The following is a 24,909-nucleotide window of genomic DNA, read 5'->3' on the forward strand; positions in this document are numbered from 1 at the left end:
TGGTCACCACTTATTGGAGTTGAAGACAATAATGTTGTCATTCACACACCTAAAGTATAATGAGATCATATTTCAGTGTAATATGAGTTTTTACTGCACATATTACTGTCATTGGCTATTAGGATGTCCAGCAGTAGACTCACCTACATGAGACCTGGAGCATGAGACCAATATTCTGTACTTTTCTTTTCACATCTAAAATAAGACGACAAAGTAAGACTCAGAAAAAAATATGGTCTTTTCATGTGATGACAGAGTTGAACCAGAAAGTTTCATTCAACAGTATTTTAACATTTCAAGGTTCAGCTCACAGGACTAGTGCTTGTCCTGTTCAAAGCACAATGGAAAAGGTTTTCATTTCTGTTTCCAAGAAAATGCCTTTCACAATGCCTTTACTTGGTAACCAACAACAGAAAATTTAAATGGAATTAAAATGTAATATTCACCATATACAGACATAGACTACAAGACCGTCTTGAAATGTGTTGTATGTACTTACATGCCTGTCTCCTCACCTGCTGCGTAGTTGAATGTGCTGTTTGTTTCTGTGTATGTGTGTCTTCTCCTGCTGAGTATCACAAATAAGAAATCTGACATCAGACAGGTAGAACTGGTCAGGTAGGACCCGGCAGGGTTTGTGTCACAGATGATTGCCTCCTTATTAGTACACATTCCTTCACATAAATGTCACACAGCAACACACACCCACAGACGCAGACACACACACGCACGCACGCACGCACGCACGCACGCACGCACGCACGCACGCACACACACACACACACACACACACACACACACTCTTAGTAGCACACATTCCTTCACATTGTGTCACACTGCGACACAGACAGACAGACAGACAGACAGACAGACACACACACACACACACACACACACACACACACACACACACACACACACACACACACACACACACACACACACACACACACACACTGGGCCCAGGACAGCTGGTCCCTGCCCCGAAGGTCCTAACCCAGCACGACACAGCCTCTGTTGTATATTAGATGTTACCAAAATGGTATTAACCAACTCATAGGCCTTCCACTGGTGCAATGGCATGTGTTAAGGAGCTACGACACAGACAACGGCATTGTTGGTTCTACTATGGTTTGTCACTTTGGTGCGCTGCTTTGCTTCATTTGGCTATGTAAAAAGAAATATGGTATGACTGAATCACTAGTTTGGTTCATTGGACTCTTTAAAAAGAAATATGGTATGACTGAATCACTAGTTTGGTTCATTGGGCTCTGTAAAAAGAAATACAACCGAATCACTTGTACATCAGATTCTGTCCTCCTGTTGTCTCTGCTCTCATGTGTAACACTCCCATACTGGCAACCATCCAGCAGAACACCAGGAATGTTGATCTACTAGCCTATAAAATACACACACACACATGCGGGCACGAACACACACATAGGCCTACGCATACGCGCGCGCACACACACACACACACACACACACACACACACACACACACACACACACACACACACACACACACACACACACACACACACACACACACACACACACACACACACACACAGACAAAGACAAAGACACACTCGTCATGTGACTTTACGACACAAAAAAAGAACAAGGCACTTTTAGTTCCCACTTCTCTACCTTTCTATCCCTCAAACCTGTTTGCTGTTTGTTTCTTTCTCTCCTTCCAGTGGCTTCACTCCTCTTCTCCCTTTCTCTATCTCTCCTTCCACTCATATTCCTAGGGAGAGATGGGGCGCAGAATTGGGTTCTGATTAAAGTAAATTGTATGTTTTGGATAGGGGGCCCCATTCAGATTAATTCATCCTGGGCCAGGAAAATGCTGCCAGTGGCCCTGACCACACTGATTACAGTTAACTGAAATAGACGACTCCTTCCCTGCAGAAGAGGTTCCAACCCCACTGAATAAGCTGCTGACAATTCATATGAAAACCAAAGTGAGGCAGTAACCTCACTGATTAAACTGATCCTGTGACCTATGCACTGTATACTGAAGGTAGCCACCTTTACTACAGACCCTTCATTAGGTCCCATGACAATATAACTTGATTGTATTGCGAATATAATTTCTAAAATTTCATTTTTTTACCGGATGTCATATTTCATGTGAAACTGCATAACATTATTATTATATTGGCCTCAAGGGCCATAAACGGTCGCCGAAGTTTAGGCTCCCCACCCCTGATGCTGAAGTTGTAACCACTACACTGGGGTCAAACTGAAGCTGTGATGATGCTTTACCACCAGAGGGAGCCATTGACCAAATGGTTTCAAATGAGCCAATTATACTGTATCCACAACAAAGAGAGCCCCACTGACCGAACTGTTTAAACTGAGGCTGTGACTGTTCATGTCATTATATTATATTACATTACACTTAGCCAACACTTTCATCCAAAGCGACATACAGATATTCAAACAGGGTATTGGTTACAGTTCCTGCATCAATGTTGTGTTATGTGCCATGGTCAATGCCACATCAGCAATGGAAGTGGTGTAGGGAGAGGTAGGCGTGGGATTCAAACCTGCAACCATCTGATCTCAACACCACCTCCCTGGCCATCATTACTCATTGCTTTACTGTATGTTGCCCTGTCTTGTTCATCATTATCTGCCATGTCTCTATTTGTGAGACACATTAAAGAAAATGTAATTATTTTCATGTCCATGACAGTACATATAAAGACATTGACAATAATGTTGATTTTTAGTACAGAGTGTAGAGTAGAGTAGAAAAGAGTAGAGTAGAGTAGAGTAGAGTAGACTAGAGTAGAGTAGAGTAGAGTAGAGTTGGAAGAGTGTTTTTTATTCTGCTTTTTTTACTCTGCCATCTAGTGGTGAACTGCTGAGTTGCAAGAGGAACACATTACTTATTACCTCCACCAAGGAGTCTGTTTGTCACAAAGTCATGAGCAGATTTGGAAGAAATTGTGTGGAGTTGTTGAAAATGACAAAAAGGACCAAGTGATTGAATTTTGGTTGTGATCCATATCTCACAGGAACCAGGACTTTGTTTTAAAGGATTCTTCACCATTGCGGGATGGGGCGAATTTTGACATCCCAGTTTCTAATCCAAGACTAGGGCAGAGTATGGTGTAACATAGTCAAATGTTCTATCAAACAGCTTCCATGGCAGAGATGTGTACTCTGAGTGCATTTCTAGTTTTTATAGCCTACTGAAGTGATAGAGAAATCAGAGAAAACCCTGAGATGTTAGGTAAATACGCCTTTGTACTGGTCCCTTGTGCCTTCCTTCACTCCACTGCTTCTAGAGAATAGACATGCATTGTAATGGTGTAGCCAAAGAAAAGGGTCATTTTTGTATTACATCACATAGTCATCATGGGTAAGCTGTTAGGGCGTCAGACTTGTAGCCCAAAGGTTGTCAGTTGGAATCCTGACCCGCCAGGTTGGTGGGGGGAGTAATTAACCAGTGCTCTCCCCCATCCTCCTCCATGACTGAGGTACCCTGAGCATGGTACCGTCCTGCAGCACTGCTCCCCTGTGGCGCCATTGGGGGCAGCCCCCTTGCATGGGTGAAGTATAAATGCAATTTTGTTGTGTGTATTTAACACTTGTCTGCTGTGGAGTGCTGTGTCAAAATGACAATGGGAGTTGAAGTTTCCCAGTTGGGCTTTCAACTTTCACTTTCACATAGCTGAAGCTTTTATCCCAACCAACTTACAGTTATTTTAAGTACAGGGTATTGGTTACAGTCCCTTGAGCACTGTGGGGAGAGCGGCCTTACTCAAGGGGGCCACATTCAACAAGTGAGGTAGGGAGTGGAGTAGGAATAGAACCTGCAACCCTGATCCTGCTGTTGTGATTATTTAATGACATTACTGTGACTGACATGCAACTCAGAGCAGCCAGAGAACACCCACAACACCATGATTGTCACTCCATTACAGTTCATATACACTTTTTTTTAATGAAACATAATCTGACTATTTTGGTGTGTGAGTGTGTGCGTGCGTGCGTGTTTATGCACGTATTCCCATGTTTGCTTGAAAGTGCTTTTGGGTGATTGTACTTGTGTTGATTGATGCTCGTTGAGGGCCTAGAGACTAACTGAGTGCTCTCAATTGACAACTGTGATTGAGGCCAGGTCATGTGACCTCTACTTAAGCCTCACCTGACAATAATAAAGAATCTCTGCTCATTTCACCCCAAACCTGTGTTGCTGCCTGCTCCTTTTGTCTTGTCTCCAGTTACCAGTTGAGTTCAGTTCTTAACAGGTTATGGGCCCAGAATGCGCTGCCCTGCGCCTAAGTTTATTGTAGTTTGAATTTCTCTCAGCATTGACAAAATGAGTGAGAGGACAAATTCTCGTTGGTCTCGGTTGGTGTTCGACGGAGATGAGAAGAACTATGAACTGTGGGAGACAAAGTTTTTGGGCCATCTTCATATACAGAAGTTGAAGAACACAATTCTGCAAGGGCCTGCTGCTGGTGCGGAAGCAGCTGCACTTGCTGAAGATGCTGCAAAGAATGCAGAAGCATATGCTGAACTGATCCAGTTTCTCGATGACAAAAGTTTGTCCCTGGTCATGCGAGAGGCAGCAGATGATGGACGTGGAGCACTTAAAATCCTGAGAGACTATTATGCTGGCACGGGTAAGCCCCGTATCGTGAGTCTGTACACAGAACTTACCTCCCTGCAAAAGTTAAGCACTGAGAGTGTGACTGATTATGTCATACGTGCAGAGACCTCAATCACTGCACTGAGGAGTGCTGGAGAGGCGTTAAGTGATGGACTATTAGTTACTATTGGTTCTGAAGGGGCTGCCTGAATCTTTCAAGCCCTTCTCCATTTTTGTGACCCAAAGTGATGAGACTCTCAGTTTTGCTGATTTCAAGACAAAGTTGCGCAGCTATGAGAACACAGAGGGGATGCGCACAGCTGCATCTGACGCAACGTGATGGGGGGGCCCGGTCACATCCAAAGAAGTCCAGTGGTCCAGTGGGCGCAAGGGTGCAGAGCACGGAGAGCGGTGACATGGAATGCTACCGTTGCGGCCAGAGAGGGCACATAGCAAAACGGTGACAGCGATACAGCCCGGGGAAGAGTACCACATGGCGAGGAGGACGGCGACAGCAGCGGCAGGACAATGCGCGAGGGGTGAGCGAGGAGACGGACAACACCTTCGCCTTCATGCTGGAGAGCAGTGATCGTCGGCCAGGGAGTGGTGTCACCAGAAAGGGGTTAATGGTGGACACCGGTGCAACATCACCGACCTGGCCAGGTTCAAGAGCTTCGACGAAAGGTTCCAGGCCGAGACGCACTGTGTGGAGCTGGCTGACGGCACACGGTGTAAGGGGGTCGCAGAGCGCAGAGGAGAAGCTGAAGTGTGTTTGGTGGATAGCAAAGGAAGGCACATCAGCGCTACATTGAAGCAGGCGCTGTACATTCCTTCCTATCCCCAGGACATTTTCTCTGTGAGAGCTGCAACTTCCAGTGGGGCAACGGTGATCTTCAAGGAGGGTGAAGATGTTCTGCAGTACAAAGACGGTACACGTTTTCTCATTCATGAACATAACAGGTTGTTCTATTTGCCTACTGTGCCTGTGAACAATGACTGTGATGATCAATGCATGAGTTGCCATGACCTTAAGATGTGGCATGAGATTTTGGGACACTACAACTTTAATGATGTCCAGAAATTACAGAGTGTGGTTGATGGTATGACAATCAAGGGTGAAACACCCAGGTCTATGCAATGTGAAGTGTGTGTTCAGGGTAAATTCACTCAGAGCAGGAACAGGAAGCCTGATGTGAGGGCAAAGTCAGCTTTGGAGTTGGTACATACTGACTTAGCCGGTCCCATTGATCCAGTGTCTAAAGATGGGTATAGGTACACACTTTCCTTTACTGATGATTATTCCAGTGCTGTGTTCGTGTACTTCCTGAAAAATAAAAGTGATACAGTGGATGCAACCCAAAGGTTTCTAGCTGATATAGCCCCATACGGGAAGGTTGCCTGCATCAGATCTGATAATGGAACAGAGTTTACTGGACAGGGTTACCAAACACTACTTCGCCAAAACCGAATTAGACATGAAACATCAGCACCGTACTCGCCACACCAAAATGGCACTGCTGAGCGCAGCCACAGTGGGTTTACATACAGTGTTCAATCTCGCCCTCCAACCCGTGCCTGCAGTTCACCTAGGGAGCGCTGTCGAGACAGCAGAGCTCATAAGGCTGGCGCTAATAACTGACAATTGTGCTTGCTGTCGGCTGAAACTTGACAATATTACTGTAAGTTCTGAGAAACCAATGTGGATTTAAATGAAATGTACAATAACCTGGGAGTTATGTCCTTCTGATTTCCTACAGCTTTGGCATTTATGAGTCAGACTCCGCTAGCATCTTGCTAACAAAATTGCTTTACGGCCGTCGTCATGCAGCCCGCCGACCAATCCAAACGTAGTGTGAAGCCACTCGTGACGTCATATTGACAATAAAGACGTATTTCATAAAGATCCAGCGAGTTTAAAAATTCAAACTAAGTGCTGTTTGAAAGGATAATCTATCCTGTCTTTTGGAAAAATAAAATGAAACAAAGATACCAATTCTCTTTCAAAGCAATGACAGCATCGTGGTTGAGCTCCATGGGACCCCATTCATTCTAACAGCTTCTGCTCTCCTTGGCGCTCCTCTGCGCTGTCTGGATGGCGCCACTTAGTGGACAATACCACCCGGAAAAAGTTGCGAGATTCCTCTCTCGTACTACCCATAAACACTCTCTGGAGCAACTGGAGAACACTGTTTGACATGGCTAGATGCATGCTCTTGGAAAGCCAGTTACCAAAGGAGTTATGGCCATATGCAGTTCAGACAGCAGCAGTGGTGAGAAATAGATGTTTCAACAGCCGCACCAAACAGACACCTTACTTCATGCTGACAGGAAGGAGACCAAATTTATCCAGAATGCAGAAATTTGGTACTGTGTGTTATGCATATAGGCAGGACAGGAAGAAGCTAGACTCAAGGCATCTGACAAAGGCATCTTTGTGGGCTATGATAAGAACAGCCCAGCCTATATGGTCTACAATCCTGACAACAGAAAAGTCTCTAAGCACAGACTGGTGAGGTTTATGTCCAGTGTTGAGGGACAGATGACCGATGACATGACTGGGTCAGATCTGGTTGTGCTGTACTGCACACCAACACCATCGTCATCAGACAAACCAAAGTTGCTTGACATCCCAGACAGTAGCCAGACAAGTCCACTGCCACCTGTGATGAAAGCAGAACCACATTCTTCAGACACCTTAAGTGAAGAGAGGAGGTATCCTGTTAGAGAGAGAAGGAGGTCAGATTTTTATGGTGAGCGGAGTGACCATGCACAGATCAGCATTGATTATTGCTGCAAGATGGTAGTTAATGTACCCCAGACATTCAGAGAAGCTGTGACTTCATCCAATTCAAAAGAGTGGGTTGATGCAATGGATGAGGAGATGAAATCATTGAAGGATAACAACACATGACCACTTTATCTGAGGGCAAGAGGGCAGTGGGGGGTAGATGGGTGTATGCTATCAAAACCAATGCTGATGGATCTGACAAGTACAAGGCCCGATATGTTGCCAAAGGGTACAGTCAAGAGATGGGTGTAGATTATGGAGAAACCTTTTCTCCTACTGCTAACCTTACAAGTGTGAGAGTGTTGATGCAGAAAGCTGCTCAAGAAGATTTGATTCTCCATCAGATGGATGTTAAAACTGCCTACCTACATGCACCGATTGATTGTGAAATTTACATGGAACAGCCAGAAGGCTATGACGTAAAAACTCAGACAAATGAGAAAGTGGTGTGTAAATTGGAGAAATCATTGTATGGGTTAAAGCAATCAGGACGAAACTGGAACAGAATGTTGCATGATTATCTTTGTGAAAACAACTTTGAACAAAATCCAGCTGATAATTGTGTTTACAAAAGAGAAACCGAACATGACAAAGTGATAATACTGATATGGGTTGATGATTTGGTTATTGCTGCTAGTGATGAGAGAGCAATGAAAAGTGTCAAGAAAATGCTTACTGAAAAATTCCAGATGAAAGATTTGGGCCGACTGAAGAATTTTCTGGGTATCACCTTTGACCAATGTGATGGAGTTGTGACTATGTCACAGCAAAGTTATGTTGATAAATTGCTGGAAAGGTTTGACATGCAAGACTGTAAACCCAGGTCGACACCTTGTGAGTCGAAGCTGAATTACAGTCATTGTGGTGAAAAGATGAGTGACCCCAGAAAATACAGAGAAGCAGTGGGTAGCCTAATCTATCTCAGTTCATGCACTAGACCGGATTTGAGTTTTGTTGTGAGCAAACTTTCACAATATTTCAATGCGCCAACAGAAGAGCAGTGGACAACTGTGAAGCACGTACTGAAATATCTGAAAGGCACAAGTGATAAGATGCTGTGTTACAGGAAACATGATGATGGGTTACAGTTGGTGGCTTACAGGGATGCAGATTGGGCAGGAGATGCAATTGACCGACGTAGTACATCTGGTTATTGTGTTAGCCTATGTAAGAATGGTCCTTTGATTTCTTGGAAGACCAAAAAGCAACCAACTGTAGCGCTATCAACATGTGAGGCTGAGTACATGGCATTAGCTGCCACTACACAGGAATGTCTGTACCTGTCTCAAATGCTTAAACACCTTGACTGTAATTATGATGTACCGGTGATCTATGAAGATAATCAGGGGACAATTGCGTTGGCAAAGAATCCAGTTAGTCGGCAGAGATGTACATTGATATTAAATACCATTTTGTGAGATCTACTGTAAATAATGGAGATGTGTTTTTGGAATATTGCCCAACAGATCTAATGGTTGCTGACCTACTCACAAAGCCAGCTACAAAAGGGAAACTTCTTGCCTTTTACAGGTTTCTGTTTGGGTGATTGCCGAACTGAAATGTAATTTTGTTCTTTGTAATGTTTTTGTTTTTCTTGTTGTAAATGTGAGAACAAGTGGGGGTGTTGATTGATGCTCGTTGAGGGCCTAGAGACTGAGTGCTCTCAATTAACAACTGTGATTGAGGCCAGGTCATGTGACCACTACTTAAGCCTCACCTGACAATAATAAAGAATCTCTGCTCATTTCACCCCAAACCTGTGTTGGTGCCTGCTCCTTTTGTCTTGTCTCCAGTTACCAGTTGAGTTCAGTCAGAGGTACTCTAACAAGGAGATAGAACACTGACTAATGTCTCCATAGGAATAAACGGGGTCAAAGCGTAACGCCAAAACATCGAATGCCTGCTTATCTCCCGCCTACTTGGCAACAAGAGCCAATCGGTTGCTGAGCTGCGCCGTCATTGATCCAATCATCGACGCCTCGACGCAAGTGCAAACATAAACCTTTACGACTGCTCGTACCTAATCGGTTTGTTTGCTGGTGGCCATGTGGTTTGTTTGCCGTCCGTGGAAACTTCAGCCAGAGAGACAGCTGTTTTGAAAATCTTCTCATGGACGAAGAGGTATGTGTTTTGGAGAAAATACTGATGTGAGTGCGGGTATTAGGCTACTTTAGTCTCCGATTTGTGTTTTGTGCATGTCGTGTTTTGCCAAATGGGATGCGGTATCACTTACAGAACTAATATGCATCGGTTATCGGCAGGCATATTAAAACTATTTCAGGCAACATATCATTTTAAGCTATCTTCTTCGTGCGCAACGTAAGACAATCCATGTCGCAACATGCTGTGTTTTTTCCCAATCCCCTGTGTTCTAAGCAGACCAGCCAAAATGGCTAGAAGTTTTAAGTTATAACGGGCCAAACACGCTCATATCTAATGAGGCAAGTGGATATGATAAGGTTAGAGCTCTAGCCAAACTGAAATCTCACCAGCATTTTGGACAGTTGGCTGGTTCTAGCTTTGAGAACACCGCTATGAAATTGTGATGGTTGGCATTCATGAATCAGGTGATGGCTTGTTGTACATTTGATTTGAGTTACTTATTTGTATAAAACCCTCGTGCATGTAGAACTGACAAACTTGTGGACTAGTGGCACATCCCTCCGACCATAGCTCCGGTGTAGAGCTCTATTTCATAGGCCTAGGCCTACGATGGTTGCTGTAAAGAATCATGAATCAACAACGAAATGCAATCCAAATAGAAATGTATTTTTCAAGCTGCAACAATTAATGAGGTTATTATTTCCATGCCAACATGGTTGACAGGTTGGTTTTGGCACATCCCAACATCAAATACAGGCTGTAGGCCTAATGGACAGAAACAACTGATTGCATGCATGGCAGACAGCTGTGGACACACACATATACACCGTGAACAGTGGTCAAGTCACATATGAAATTGCTAAAGTGGTTATTGAAGTGGAATGGTGATGTGTATACAAAATATTACATTGTAGGCATGTCATAATTCAGAGCAGGTTCAAATGTCAGACCAGTCAGGCCAGTGGCTATGTGCTGTCTCTAAACCAGGATGTTCAGGTTCTCAAGATTCCATAAGGGGAGTAAAACGTCGATGTGCTGGATGGAAGGGATCAGCTATGATCTATGACACCATCGTGTCAGTAATATAGTCAGGTTCATTACGTTTGGATCTGAACCTTCGCTGGATTTTTATGGGGATTTGGAAAACTATACATTTTTGAAAAGTATATTGTATAAGCAATCAGAAAAAACATGTTTCCATTTACACAAGTGTCTGCATGGCGGCCATCTTGGATTTTTCAAAATGGCATCCGAAAAAACATAATTTTGCAATATCTCAGCCTCTGAATAAGCTAAAACATTGATTTAAACTGCTAAACCTACATTTTCAGAGTCACTGAATCTACTGGTGATACTTTTAATGTTCTCAGAGAGTTTGTTACCATGCTATTATATTTGAACTGGTGATTTACTGTATAATATCTGGGTAATATCACATGAAATCAGGCACTTTGGCACCCGACCGACCCGGATGTCAATCATACTTGGTGTGCCTTTTTAGTAGCAAGGTAGCACCCCAGAACTGCATTGGTTTGAATCTGACATGAATATTAAGGGAGAAACAGACTAGCAAAGGCTTACAAATGAGGGTAGGACACTATACATTATTCGGCCTTGAATATATCAGTCAGTGTTAGTCACAAAAAGATGTCTGGGTTTTTGTTTTAAAGCTCTTTTCTGGCTCTACATATTACACAATCAGCTTGGAATACAACAACCCTCAGAATATGAATTATGACAAATTGAGAATTTAAAAATTGAATGTCTAAAAAAACTCATATTTTAAAATGGCCAGTTCCTTGCCCAAACGTAGCCGGCAATGTCATGAACAACACCTGACGGCACATGCCATCTCCATGAGCGGTGCGAGTCCGAGAGGTTCGCGGGCTGCCTTGCACACTGCACAGTCAACGTCCACGTTCTATCCGCGCCAGTGGCGAATGGTGAGCTCCACGGCTGGGCCTTCAAAAAAAAAAAATCTTGACAGATAGGCTAGCGAACTGAGGTGTGACTTCAGCATGAAAGGTTTACTGAATGTCCTTGAAGCTTAACAGTCTTGTAAAACTGAAACATAATTATATATATAGGATAGGCCCTACATTTAGGAAATAAAATGGAATGCAATACACGGGATACAATCTGTTTCCCCTTTTCATGCACTAAGTGTTTTCTTTTATAGGTTTTAGGTCAGGTAAGCTTCAGGTCTATTTAGGGTAAAGGACCACTCCAGACATTTGAAACGAAATTCCATTGTTAGAGGTGGTCAAATAATGACCGTAGTTCTAGCCAAAATTTGGTGCAATTCGGCGCTCTTTGTGCGAAGATTGCGCTACTTACGCCTCCTGTCATTCTAGCCAAATACTTGGTACCCAAGGGGCAATTTCTAAACGCGACTCTGCTTTATCAACCATCCGACAAGAAAGCCTCAAGCCTTACCATCAAAACCATCTGCATGGTTCACACATTATTTGCATGTGAATGTTACAAAACAACTTTTATAAGCAGCCTCTCACTTACCACTTGTTGGTATGTGCGCACCTGCGAAAGCCCACAACAGTCGATGGACGATATTCCCATATTCAAAGCAATAATAGTCTCTAAAACAGCCGTGGTAAACTGTTGAAAACATTATAACAATATTACAAACCATGTAATAGCATTTAGTAAGTTAATGCTAACCTTGCAGTATATCGCACTGGCGCCGCTTTGATTTGAAAACAAGTGCAAGTCTCGTTCCGGTTCTGAAATCACATGAGAGTTTCGTTGCATTGAGGTCAGCTCAAGACGCCTTCGCGAACGCCTAAAGATGTTTTTTTTGTCCCTCCCCCTTCAAATCAAGCCGTGATTGGTCAATTTTCCCATCACTCTCCAAACCAAAACACATAGCTTGGCCTTCGTGAAGTCCTGACCAATTAATGAGCCAGTTAATCTTGCTTCGATAGAGATAGACTATTCTGATTGGATAGTATGTTTCAGGACAGTAACCCTTTCATTGCTGATGTGAATTTGACAGTAAACTTAACTTTGGCACATAGATTAGTGAAAATGTGGTAATAAATGTATTGTATTAAATAAAATGAGAGTAAGGAGTTTTTTATGTTTTCATGTATTTCGTTATAATATATTTTCTGAAATTTTAAGGCCTTCTCTGAAGGCGTAGAAGGCCCTGAGGGTCCCCCACTGATCCGCGCCTCCGCAGGCAGCAGCCATTCATTTTCAATGGAGCCCGCACATTGAACACGGACGTCCGCGCAGGAAAATAGACTTCAGTTCTATTTTCAAGGAGCAAAGTGGACATGTCCGGGCGGGACGGACATGCGCCGCGCTTACACCGCGCTCCTGTGTGCAAGGCATGATTTGTTTTCATGTATTCTAACAGTTTCGGACTGATAACGGACACATTCTGTGGACGTACTGTGGATGTCCGCGCCGTTGGTGTGAATGCAGCGTCAAATGCTGGTGTTTGGTTCTTTATTAATTTCAGAGATAATGGGACTCAAGTAATATGACATCATACAAATCACCTAGTAATAATATGGTAATATCATAGTAATATCACATGACAGCATGTCTATCGGAATATGTGAAGGTTGGAGATGGTCCATCAGGATGCAGGAAGTTCAGTTTCACCTCTTCAGTGTTCGGCATACATTCCTCAACAGGGTAATTTCACGTGAAATCAGACACTTTGGGACCCGACCGACACAGATTTCAATCATACTTGGTGTGCCTTTTTAGTAGCAAGGTAGCACCCCAGAACTGCATTGGTTTGAATCTGACACTAATATTAAGGAAGAAACAGACTAGGAAAGGTTCACATGTGAGGGTAGGACACTATACATTCAGCCTTGAATATATCAGTCAGTGTTAGTCACAAAAAGATGCCTGTGGTATTGTTTGAAAGCTCTTTTCTGGCTCTACATATTACGCAGTCAGCTTGGAATACAACAACTCTCAGAATATGAATTATGATGAATTGAAAAATTAAAAATTGAATATCTAAAAAAGCTATATTTTAAAATGGCCAGTTCCTTGTCCAAACGTAGCCGGCAATGTCATTAGCAACACCTCAAATGCTGGTGTTTGGTTCTTTATTCATTTCAGAGAGAATTTGACTCACAAATATGGCATCATACAGACCACTTATTAATACTGTCGCGTCAGACCAGGTCTGCGGCTGTTTGTTTAAATTTTAATTCTTAATCACACAGAAAAAAAAAAACATTGGGAAAAAACAACGGGGGAAAAAAAGGTGTTAGAGCACAGCAAGCACCGATTGGTGAGGAACGCGTCTACATAGTAGAAGCGTGCGCAGCTGATCAGTGTCAGCTGCGCTCGTTTCAAGTAATTTGATTTGAGCGGCAAACTTAGTGCACAGGTGCCTAATCAACTGGCTAGGTTCAGTTTGAAAAGGCACAGCCTGGAATGCACACGCAGGTTGGTTTGCTTGTTTGCAATACTTGTGAACCACTGTGCAAAACCACGTCTGAAAGTCGAGGGGAAGCCGGTAAGCGCTGTTTTATTTCTCTCGGTAGCGGTTGTAGCAAACCACAATGTGGTTCAGTTGTGCTCCAGGTTTGTTTGTGTAAATATGTAGTCTTTCTTTCACTTTTGCAAATCCTTCTCGTTGTAGTTGTAAGGTAAATAGCCCTGGCACAAGTAATGGCTGACCTCTGCGTTTGATGTTCATATTGCAGAAATGGCTCGGCTCCGAGACTTGCGTGCATTTGGCACTTTATAGTGCGGGTCCTTATGGGCGAAAATTCAATCTGTTTATTCATGGATGATCTTATTTACAACTGTCTTAAAAATCAGTATAACTTCTATTTATAGTCCGGGTTTGTAGAGTAATGATGTTGCAGAGTCTATTTTTGATAAATTGTTTATTTTTGATAAATTATTTATTACCTGCTTATTTGCACATTGCTACATTTGCACATGAACATTTTGCATTTATTACCCTCGACTAATTTCTGTTTTCCAATTTATGTTCTGTTTGTACGTCTCCCTCTAGGTTTTTTACCTAGGGGAAAGATGGACGAAAAAGCCTTGATTGACCTTGAATTGTTGCCTTGAGCCAAGTCCTTTTCTCTCAACTGGAAAATAATCACCGAACTTTAATAAAAAGGAAAAAAAAAAGAGAGGAAATCAAAAAGGAAAACCGTTGTCTTGTCAAATCCCTTCGAGTGGAATCCTGCACCTTACACCTCATCAGATGTACTCCTTTTCTAGTTGGGGAAAACAGCACAGTGGTCAACCAAACAAAAAATCCAGAAACAAGCAACCTTAAAAACCAAACAAAAAACCAAAGCAAAAACCCGACAACTTGGCAGTAAAAAAAACGGCAACCAGCTGGTTGGAAATCCAGCCAACCTGAAGCGCCGCGTAAAAGCCAGCCCAGCCCGCCGCCGCAACAAGCCCAGCCCGCCTGCCGCTGAGTCCACGCCCAGCCCGCCTGCCGCTGAGTCCACGCCCAGCCCGCCTGCCGCTGAGTCCACGCCCAGCCCGCCTGCCGCTGAGTCCACCCCCAGCCCGTCTGCCGCTGAGTCCACGCCCAGCCCGCCTGCCGCTGAAAAAACAGGCCCATCACTCTTCCCAAAGACCAAAATGGCTGATCCAAAATCTCTCCAACAATTGAAAAGAGAGAGGACAACTGCCAAACAGAGGTTCACCCGACAAGCAAACTCACTCATGAAGTCATGCAAGAAAATGTCGGTGGAAGAAGTGATGGAAGCCTTCAGCAAGGTCAAACTCGGAGCTGAAAAGGTGATTGAGGCAAATGAGGAGGTGGAAGTCTTCACGGATGAGGCGGAGCTTGAAGACACAGTGAAGGAAGGCATCACTGCTGAGGTTAAGAGAACCACAGAGGACTGCGAACAGAAACTGGAGGAAGTGGAGGACGTCATTCAAAAGGTACTGTGGCAAAACTTTGGCTGCACTGAACTCTCTCTGGCACTAGAGGCAGCGGAGAAGGACTGTAAACGGCTGGCTGCAAGACAATCTGACCTGAAGCTGGAGGTGTATGAGCTGATGTTGAGCAACCTTGAGCGGCTGGTCAAGGCAGCAAAAGACTCCATGCGGTAATACCATAGTAGCATCACATGACAATACAAAAACAAAACAAGAATGGTCAGTGTCCATGGTCCCAGGTTTCAGAAACTAAGGCAGATGTCCATTTACACACACCAAATGATGATATGTGAATGTTTGAACATTCCTTCTCTGTGTACCTGTGGCAACCTCCCTTTACCGTACTTTAAAGAGATAATCAATGGCTACACCCTCATTTTGTACTCTACCAGTGCATTTGAAGCAGCAGCAGTGTCTTTTGTAGATAATGTATAAGTACGTCCCGTTGCAGTTACAGGTTCCACTACCAGAAGCACATCCTGATGATCCATGACAAGTCTATCTGGTCTGAAGGGAAAAGTGAAGGAGTCTTGCCCCTGACACTACTCTATTACTACTCATTTCAACCTTTATGTCCCATTATCTCTGAAATGAATAAAGAACCAAACACCAGAATTTCAGGTGTTGTTCATGGCATTGCAGGCTATGTTAAGACAAGGAACTGGCCATTTTAAAATTTGAGGACTTTGGATATTCAATTTTTAATTTTTCAATTCATCATAATTCACATTATGAGGGTTGTTGTATTCCAAGCTGATTGTGTAATTTGTAGCTTTCAAACAACACCGCAGACAGCTTTTTGTGACTTAATTGTAATTTCAAAAAGTAACACCTGTTGACACTCAAAACATTCACTATGTGGTGCTGTTCCTGTATGCTGGATACAATGTAGCTGTGAGCTTTGCACAGGCAAGCCTGTAAATGTACAGCAAAATGGTGGACATGTAAACTGTACCAGTTTTGCACATTCCAGCTGGGATGTTTTATATGGAGGGCCATCTACTCATAAATACTATAAATCAATAGTTCAAATAAATTGGTGTGGTAACAAAATGTCTGACAACAATAAAACTATCACCATTAGATTCAGTGACCCTGAAAATGTTGGTTAAGCAGTTAAAATCAATGTTCTAACTTATTCAGAAGCTAAGAAATGACAAAATATAGGTTTTTCGGACGCCATTTTGAAAAATCCAAGATGGCCGCCACCTGTGCAAATGGAAACATTGTTTTTCTGATTGCTTATACTATCTACTTTTCAAAAATGTATAGTTTTCCAAATCCCCATAAAAATCCAGCAAAATTACATAATGAACTTGTAGGATGTAGGTAGTTGGCTAAGGCAATTTGGCTGTTAAAAAAACTCCTGCCTATTCCTTGGAATGGACTGAGTCACAGAACCACTTTCCCTCCTTCAGTGTGCACAGCTGTATGGACAGATAGACGTCACAGAATCAGTTGTTCATCCATTGATCATCCATTGTCTTGTCTTTTTTGCAGCAGTGGCTCCAGGTTGCTTGATGTGCCTACATGCTCCTCTGGATCCTCCTTGGTGTCCATAGGTATGTTGACAGCTGCATGAATATGGGGGAAACAAATTGGCATATGGTTTAGAATTTCCTAATGTTTCTGTTCTGTGTGAATTACAGTCTTTGGAAGTGATCAAGATTCCACGCCACCACCATCATTATGTGTTGGAAAACAGCAGATGGCCTGGAACTTGTGAAGAAATCATATGCACTGCACTCAAGTACTGTTGTGGTATGTGGGCATTTCTACTTTGCATTGCTCTCTGCCTCATAGAGGAAATATCCATAGTGAAGTAAGTTCAAAAGAGTCATCACCAACAGAAGGGTTTTGCTGTGTTATTAATGAGAAAGGCACCAGTGGCTATATATTCAGTGATGCCACAGATAACTTATTGAAAAGTTAGCCACAGTACTACACTATCATGACATTACACTGAGCCTTTAATGCACAATTTAGTCATCACTTGCCATTCTGGTAACTGTAAATAGCTAACGCCATATATTAACGGTTAACTCATTGGCTGCCTTGGCCGTCGAATGACGTCATTTCAAATAGTGACGCCCCCTACCTTCGACGTCGTTCGCCGACAATTGCGTTTTTTTACAGCCAGGCCTCGAGGACGGTCTGACCTATCTTCTGTATAAATTTCAAGCCTCTAGGCATTTTCTAACTGTTCCTGTAGGTGGCAGAAGTGTCCTTAGGAACAGTCAAGACAGGGCTTTAGTTCAGACCAGGAGGAAATGTCAAGACAAAAACACCCCTTTTTTACTATTATAATCTCAAAAGTAGCATAGCAAAATCATTTTTGAAAGTAAAGCACCTGTGACAGTAGTCTACTTTCTTGTCCTCTGATTTTAACACAGGTAGGCTACTGATTTTAGTGTCAGAGCCTGACCAAAAAAAACCCTTCCTCTCATGACCAAAATACAACCCCCAGTTGCTATCTAGCTAGAAGGCATTGTAGCTAGCTTGCCCAAAATACACCATGAGATGATCTGTGTGGCAACCTTTCATTTTGGATAATGTGATCAGCCTACAAGACATCAGGATGATGCTTACAAAATATCATCTAACAGGAGAATGCACAGGACTAGTGGTGATGTTGGGAATGCTTGGCTATAAATTTTGCTACGCTAGCTAGCTAGCTAGCACGAAATCGCTAACAACTTACAACTAAGCCTAAATACAGGAGCCTTGGTAAGTCAACTATTTTTACTCATTCTAGTTATTTTATATGGATCTGTAAAGTATGATCAGCGTACTGTATGATCAAAAAAAGACAGGGGGGTTGCAGATTCTTGGAACAGAGTAGCCTTTGTGTCTGGTCAAATACAGTCAGCTCACATGAGAAAGCATTGCACTTAGCCTCAGACCAGCTAGCCTTCACCACTCCAATCGGCTTGTGAAATGTTGGATATGTGATCAGTACTTTATCAAAAGAAAATTCATTGAACAATATATGACAAGATCACTATAGCAGAACCATGATTACAGTAATCATCAATCTGCAAGTTGTCCGCTCTGCCAAAGAAGCTGCAGTAAGCTACGCTAAGCGGAGCTGCCTGCCTACCTGCCTCCCTCCCACACAAGACACAGCACGGTACTATATCTGGAGGAAATAAACCAGCTGTTATTCGTTCTCCAACGAGGGTACAGAGCGCACAATCAGAGGGGGAGGGAGAGGGAGGGAGTTCCCGGAGTTAGGGGCACCTGCTGTCATGATCCATTCTGCGCGCCAGCAACTAAACCAAAACACCCTTGTTTTCGAGTCCACCCCCGTTATATTTCAGTATATTAGGTTGAAAAGGTCATACAAACGATCTTTTGTTCAGGCTACAGATGACAGAAGACTCTGTAATAGCATCTGATAGGTTTGGAGTTGTTAGGACGATGCCATTATGGGCAAAAACGTTTGCAGTTATAGTTCTACTTCAAATGGCGTTTTCTCAGCTTTTTGGCTAGAAAGCAGCATTTTGGCGAATTCCACTTAATTTCAACAGATGATTATGAAAGAACGGAAAGGGGTAGAGAGACACCGTTTTTTTCTGCTGACAGATGAGCGTCTAATCTGTGTTTTGATAGGTATGGTGTTGACATAGACACAGAACTCAATTTTCTGTGAGCCTCCAAAAACGCCCAAAATGCTGAAAAATCTCTGGCACTCCGAGGTACTCGTTTATGAAAATGGCTGGCAGCCAATGAGTTAATGTTGAAAAGCAACACAAGTTGTAGGGAATGTACTTGGTCATGCCTCGTCTGGCCATCATGCCATCATGGCATTCAACATTGCCAGTTTTGGACTTGCCAGTTACTTGCAGTTCTTTGGCGTTTGGCGATTTCAGACATCAACATTTGTCTTTGACAATAAAAATCACATAAAATGTCACAGGGCTCAAGCCTCAGTCTGTCCTGCATACAGGTGAACCCTTCACACAAAATGTCCCCTATCTACTGCTTGACATAAGATGAACCTTTCCTCATTGTGGATGTGACCGCTGGTTTTAATGCAATCTTTCCCATAAAGTAAGAATGGCTACATCTGGCCTCTGGTTTGCCGTGGGATTGTCGTGGTCTTCATGACACAACTTCTGTCTTTTAAAATGTCAATTGCAGTGAGGTTTTATCCACCGTTCTGTTTTGCCACATTCCCTAATGATTACCGGGTTAACCTTCTTTTTGGTGTGTTAAAATACGCCAAATTTTCCTCAGTAATATCAACCAAAACTACACGCTTTTGTTGTTAACCATTTTACTCAAAGTATTATAAGACCAATGTTATTGAATGAAATGTTAATGTTGGACATTTGGGGGTTTTGTTATTAACAGAGTATTGGGGTTTTTTTTAGGATTGAAATTAAGTGCATTACCTCTTTTCCTCTGAACAGGGGTGACCTGTTGCCTGACAAGGATGGGGACAGCACCTGGAGTCAGACGTGTTCTTTGACCCTTGAAGAGAAAACGACAACACTAATGCGAACTGTACTTTTATATTGTTACAGTAATAGTAAATTTATCACAAAGGAAAATAAAAACTTCTACTTGCTTAATGGCCTACAATATAAATATGCATGTGTCTGTTGTGCTTTAACGTGTTTTTACCACCTCAGTGTTTACAATAATGTACTTGTGTGATGAGTTAAGTCGGTGCATGTGTGTTTTAAGGAGTTTCATTTGGTATAGCATTAATGTATACATACTTTGAAATGCAGGTTTTCGGCCTGAAATGATCTTCACAGACCATGTAGTCGCCTTGTTTTGCTTCTTCAGCAGTCATATTGGGTGGCAGGTCTTGGGTGTGTCAAAGCCACTTTTCACGTCTGTGTTGATAGCAGTTCCAATACACAAGTTGACATGATGACAAAAGTAAAAAAAAAAAACACACACACAAGTAGGCCTAACTTATCTGAGTAACCAGTAGACCTGTGTAGGCTAAGTAGTCTGACCATCAGCTAACTCTGCAGTTGGATGAAGTTTGTAGTGGGTCCTTGTTAGCCTTGCAGTGTCTTTCAGTAACAACAGTCTATCTAGGGCAGGCCCATCTCGTGTACAAATTGTACAGTACAATGCAGTAAATGGTGTAATAGCTATGTAATAGTTGTAGCTTACTAACACTATTAATTTAACAGTAGTTATTTAAATAGGCCTACATCACAAAATCACTTTCCCTTTTAGCCTACTTTTGACACCAAGTGGTTGTGAATTCGTGTCGCCTATGTAGGCCTATGCTAGCAACATGGAGAGTTCTTAGTTTTCTGTGTAGGAAAACCGCCTGGAAGTCATGGTGAATTTAGCAGAGTGCGCAAATCGACCATTAATCATCCAAAATGCAAGTGCAGGACAAAGGGACAGATAATCACGGAAACAAAAACGACCGTGCATAGACATGTGCACACCCGTTGTGGTTTTTCTTATGGTTGAAAACAAATAAATAGGCTAAGAAAAAGCAAAACGGGAGCAAGTCTGCAAGACATTCAACTTTGATCCGTTTTGCCTTTTCACTTATATTTTTCACCGTTGGTCATAGTGGTCAGTTTATAGGCTACAGCATCTTATCACAGTTTAAAACACAAATTTTGAGGCAGGCTAGCCTACATCATTAATTTATTCAATAGCCTATTTATTATTATTATTATTATTATTATTATTATAATATTATATAATTATTATTATTATATTATTATTATTATTATACTACCACGCTGCGTGTCATATTGTATCCTTCAGTTCACTCCACCACTTCATGCAATCCACACGTTTGCGTTGTAATACCGCCGTTTAACTTACCTGGTTAACACCAGACCTAATCGCAAGTGTGTCTTTCGGATCGAAACGATTGTGTAGAACTAAAGGCAGTATGGAGTTCCCAGGCTACCGTTTAACAACAATCCACAGTAAATGCATCCAACAGAATGACACCACCGCAATCATCATTCCAAACATCTGTAAAAAAAAAGACATTAAGTCCGATGTTCACAGCATAGGCCTAGGCTACAAAACAAGAGACCGACACGACAGCTACTTGCGTTGGCTTTGATTGACAGCTGGCATGGCATGGCCCTACAAAGCTGTCTTTTCACTCGAAAACAGGCCCACGACAGACAAAAAAACCCCTTCTAAACAATTAACATCTGTTAACTTCAGCAACTACAAACAGCGTCACAGCGGATATGAACCCACAGTGACCTTACCTTAAAACGTTGTCTTGAAAGCAGCTAAATCCCAACTTTTAATCCATGCGTTTCCACCACCATCGTTCACGTTCCACAGTTTTTGTAATCCACATCACAGTTAGCAAGAAAGGGACTGTCTTCGACATTAACTTTAATAACAAAAGCAACTGGTCTGAGCCACAAATAGTCTAGGCTATAATGTAAATATGACGCCTGCTCTTCTCCACTTCCTGAATCTAGCCCTGTCAAAAGCCAATCACCGTGAGAAGCAAAAAGCTTATGGCGCTTCAAATCTGGGACTTCAGTGGCTGTTAGCAAATCAAAAAATGGATTTACTGCCATTAACTTCAATTCATTTGCAATACCTCACCACACCATCGCAAGCATAGAGATTCTATGTCGCTACCTGGTGTCACTGTTGAGTCAGCTGACACAGTGAGCTGACAGAGCCGTTTATAGAGTGTAATGCCGTTTTTTTTGCCACATATGAAAGTGAATGGTCCAGGGAGGCGCTATTTCGCACATTGCAAAATGCAAAGGCAGAAATCAGATATTTTCTCCATAAAAGTGAGGGGAACGGGTTCAGGTGAATGACAATCTGGGTACGTCATGTCCCCCCTGTCCCCCCCACTATCTGCGCCCATGGTATCAGGTGGACTCTTCTACTTTCAAAAATGTTTCAGGCTCCGAGTATGCGTCAGATGAGTTGTCTAGACCCACTACGGAATCCATGTTAGTTGTGACAGGTAATCCTGACAGGCGTCAAGACAGTCCTGATAGGCCTGTAGATTCCTGAGTGTGCGTCATCGGTCACGTGACGGACTTGTGGGAAGTGCGCCAGCAGATGTCAAAAATCTCGCTGTTCAAAGGCCATAAAACATCATGTTTTCTATCATAATGATCAAAGCCAACTTCAAGTGACTATATTTTATGCTTACTTTCAATGTGTTTGTGTATATTACAATATTTCCCAAGTGTCATATGGTCTTTAACCAATCAGTAACAGACCTCGAGGGTGAGTTGTGTTTCACCACTCTCTACTGTTTGCTGATTGGCTAAACACTGAGAGAACCGAGCTCGAGGCTTTTGCCAGACGATGAGCCAAAATCTTCGCCAGGCTATCATCCCCCCCCCATCAGGGTGGATGTTGTTGGACAGTGCTAATGAAAAAGGTAGTAGCATTTGTGAATGGCCAGCATACATTGGTAAACTGTTAGGCTCTCGGCATAGCAGCCATATGATGGCAGCTTACAACATGATGTCATGTTGATTCCAGAAGAAACTCTTTACTGAGCTTCTCCTCCTTATCTGTCGTCTCTGGTGTTTTAACCCTCTCCAGACCGGGCCTTTTTGTGGCATTCCTGCACAGTAAATTTGCCAGTGTTAATTTTGCAGTGTTAAGGCTTATTAACACTATTGGAGTAATTCCAACACCAAATGGAGTGAGATGCTCTCCAGTGTCAGTGACAAATGAAGTTGTTAAATTGTGTGGAGTTAGAAGTACTCCAGAGAGCCCCCGCCTCCTCGAGGTGATGGAGTTTGTCTGCGCCATTGTATGCCCTAGTAACAGAGAACGTAAAGAAAACGTTTGACTTTTGGTTCTTCAAAGGTTGGGGTTATTACCAAACCAAAATCTACCACTTACAAACGTTCCCTTTGGTTACAGTAAAAACCTATACTGTGTTGTTCAGAGCATAAGCAATGATGACTGTCCACCCGATTAAATCATATACGTCTACATATTAGTAACAGTATTTCCTCCAGATTTAATCATGTACACAATCTTTTTTTTTTATTTATTCCATTTCATTCATTTAACTCAACTTGGTTGGGTTGATCTAAGGTTTGGCTGTGCACACAACATCACACAAAAGATGTGTTGAGTGAAAGAAATAACTTGAGAACTTGTTACACCTTTGCCGGTAACAAGCAGGCCCCTCACAACCAATCTGTCCATCAGCGCCTGGCCAAACCTAATTACTTAGGGCTGGTATATCATGACTCAATTGCTTGCACCTGAAAAGCTCCTAATCAATCTGGTCACATGGTACTCTTGAGCCTGTATATAAACCTGGACTGTCACAGTGCTTTAAATATTTGCCTGCCTGCCTGCCTGCTGGCTGGTCAGCATGGCACAGCATAGCGCTTGTTTACCTGCTTTGCAAGCAAGCTAAAGGCGCTTTTGGCTTATGGCATTTGTTAGCTACATCTTGTGCCTTGCTTTGTGAGCTAGTCAGTAACAGCACATGTTACATTATTTGCTCCATTGTGCACTTGATGTTTGCAAGCAAGCTAAAGGCGCTTTTGGCTTATGGCATTTGTTAGCTACAACTTGTGCCTTGCTTTGTGAGCTAGTCAGCAACAGCACATGCTACATTGCTTGCTCCATTGTGCACTTGATGTAGATGGTATGGTTATATTTTAAACTTCATTAAGGAAAACATTTGGTATTAATCCCCACTAGATTGTGTTCATACATGCTCAGCTAATATTTCTCTCACATTGTGGTGCAGTACAGCATAGACTGATATATAAAATATAGACATTTCACATGTTTTCAGCAATTTAAACATTATCTTGAGAGAGCAGTGTGGCAACCTGATGCCAGGCGCAGGGTGTTTCAGTCATGGTGGAGGATGGGAGGTGCTTAATTACCATGATCAGGGTACCTCAACTATGGTGAGAGATAGTGGGGCAGGACCAAAACACATTCACAATAATAAACAAGGTTGGGGGAACATGTGGAGCATGTCTAAGGAACCAAATATGCAACCAACAAGGTTAAGGGAACCATATGGGAATGGCAAGGGAACAAACATGACATGAACAGGAATAAAGTGACGGTGAGAGAACAATAAGGGAACGGAATGGGAACTACACATATAACATTCTAGGAACGAAAATTAAACTTTCCTGCCAACCAAGTGAGAACGGAAAAATAACCAAACATGACTCTGGGGAGGTACCCAGAACTAAACTGGAACCAAGGGCTTGTGTTCCAGGAATCTTCTTAGAACTAAAAATTGTTAGTAGGGTGCTCCCCGAAACTGCTTTACTCTTTATAGTGTTAGCTTAACACTATAAATCTAACACCAGTGTTTAACACTGATCTGGAGCAGGACCAAATAGACACTAGAGCAGTGTCAATTTTAACTCTTTAAGTGTTATTTTAACACCACAAAATTTACTGTGTGGGACCGTAGGAGCTCTTTTGACCCCCCCATAACTTAGGAATGGAATGGCGTATGACCATCAAACTTGGAGGAGATGATCTTCAGGTAAATATGTATGAT

At 42.6% G+C, this 24,909-nt stretch overlaps 1 long non-coding RNA gene across 1 annotated transcript; it reads left to right on the top strand.

Moving 5' to 3' along the window:
- Window positions 1–9,430: 9,430 nt before the first annotated feature.
- On the top strand, window positions 9,431–19,921 carry LOC134460628 (uncharacterized). Its single transcript, XR_010037125.1, has 4 exons — window positions 9,431–9,524; window positions 16,917–16,978; window positions 17,066–17,177; window positions 19,832–19,921. It is a non-coding gene; the product is annotated as an uncharacterized LOC134460628 (long non-coding RNA).
- The last annotated feature ends 4,988 nt before the right edge of the window (window positions 19,922–24,909 follow it).

This window comes from Engraulis encrasicolus, chromosome 13, assembly GCF_034702125.1.
Source record: "Engraulis encrasicolus isolate BLACKSEA-1 chromosome 13, IST_EnEncr_1.0, whole genome shotgun sequence".
Lineage (NCBI taxonomy): Eukaryota > Metazoa > Chordata > Actinopteri > Clupeiformes > Engraulidae > Engraulis > Engraulis encrasicolus.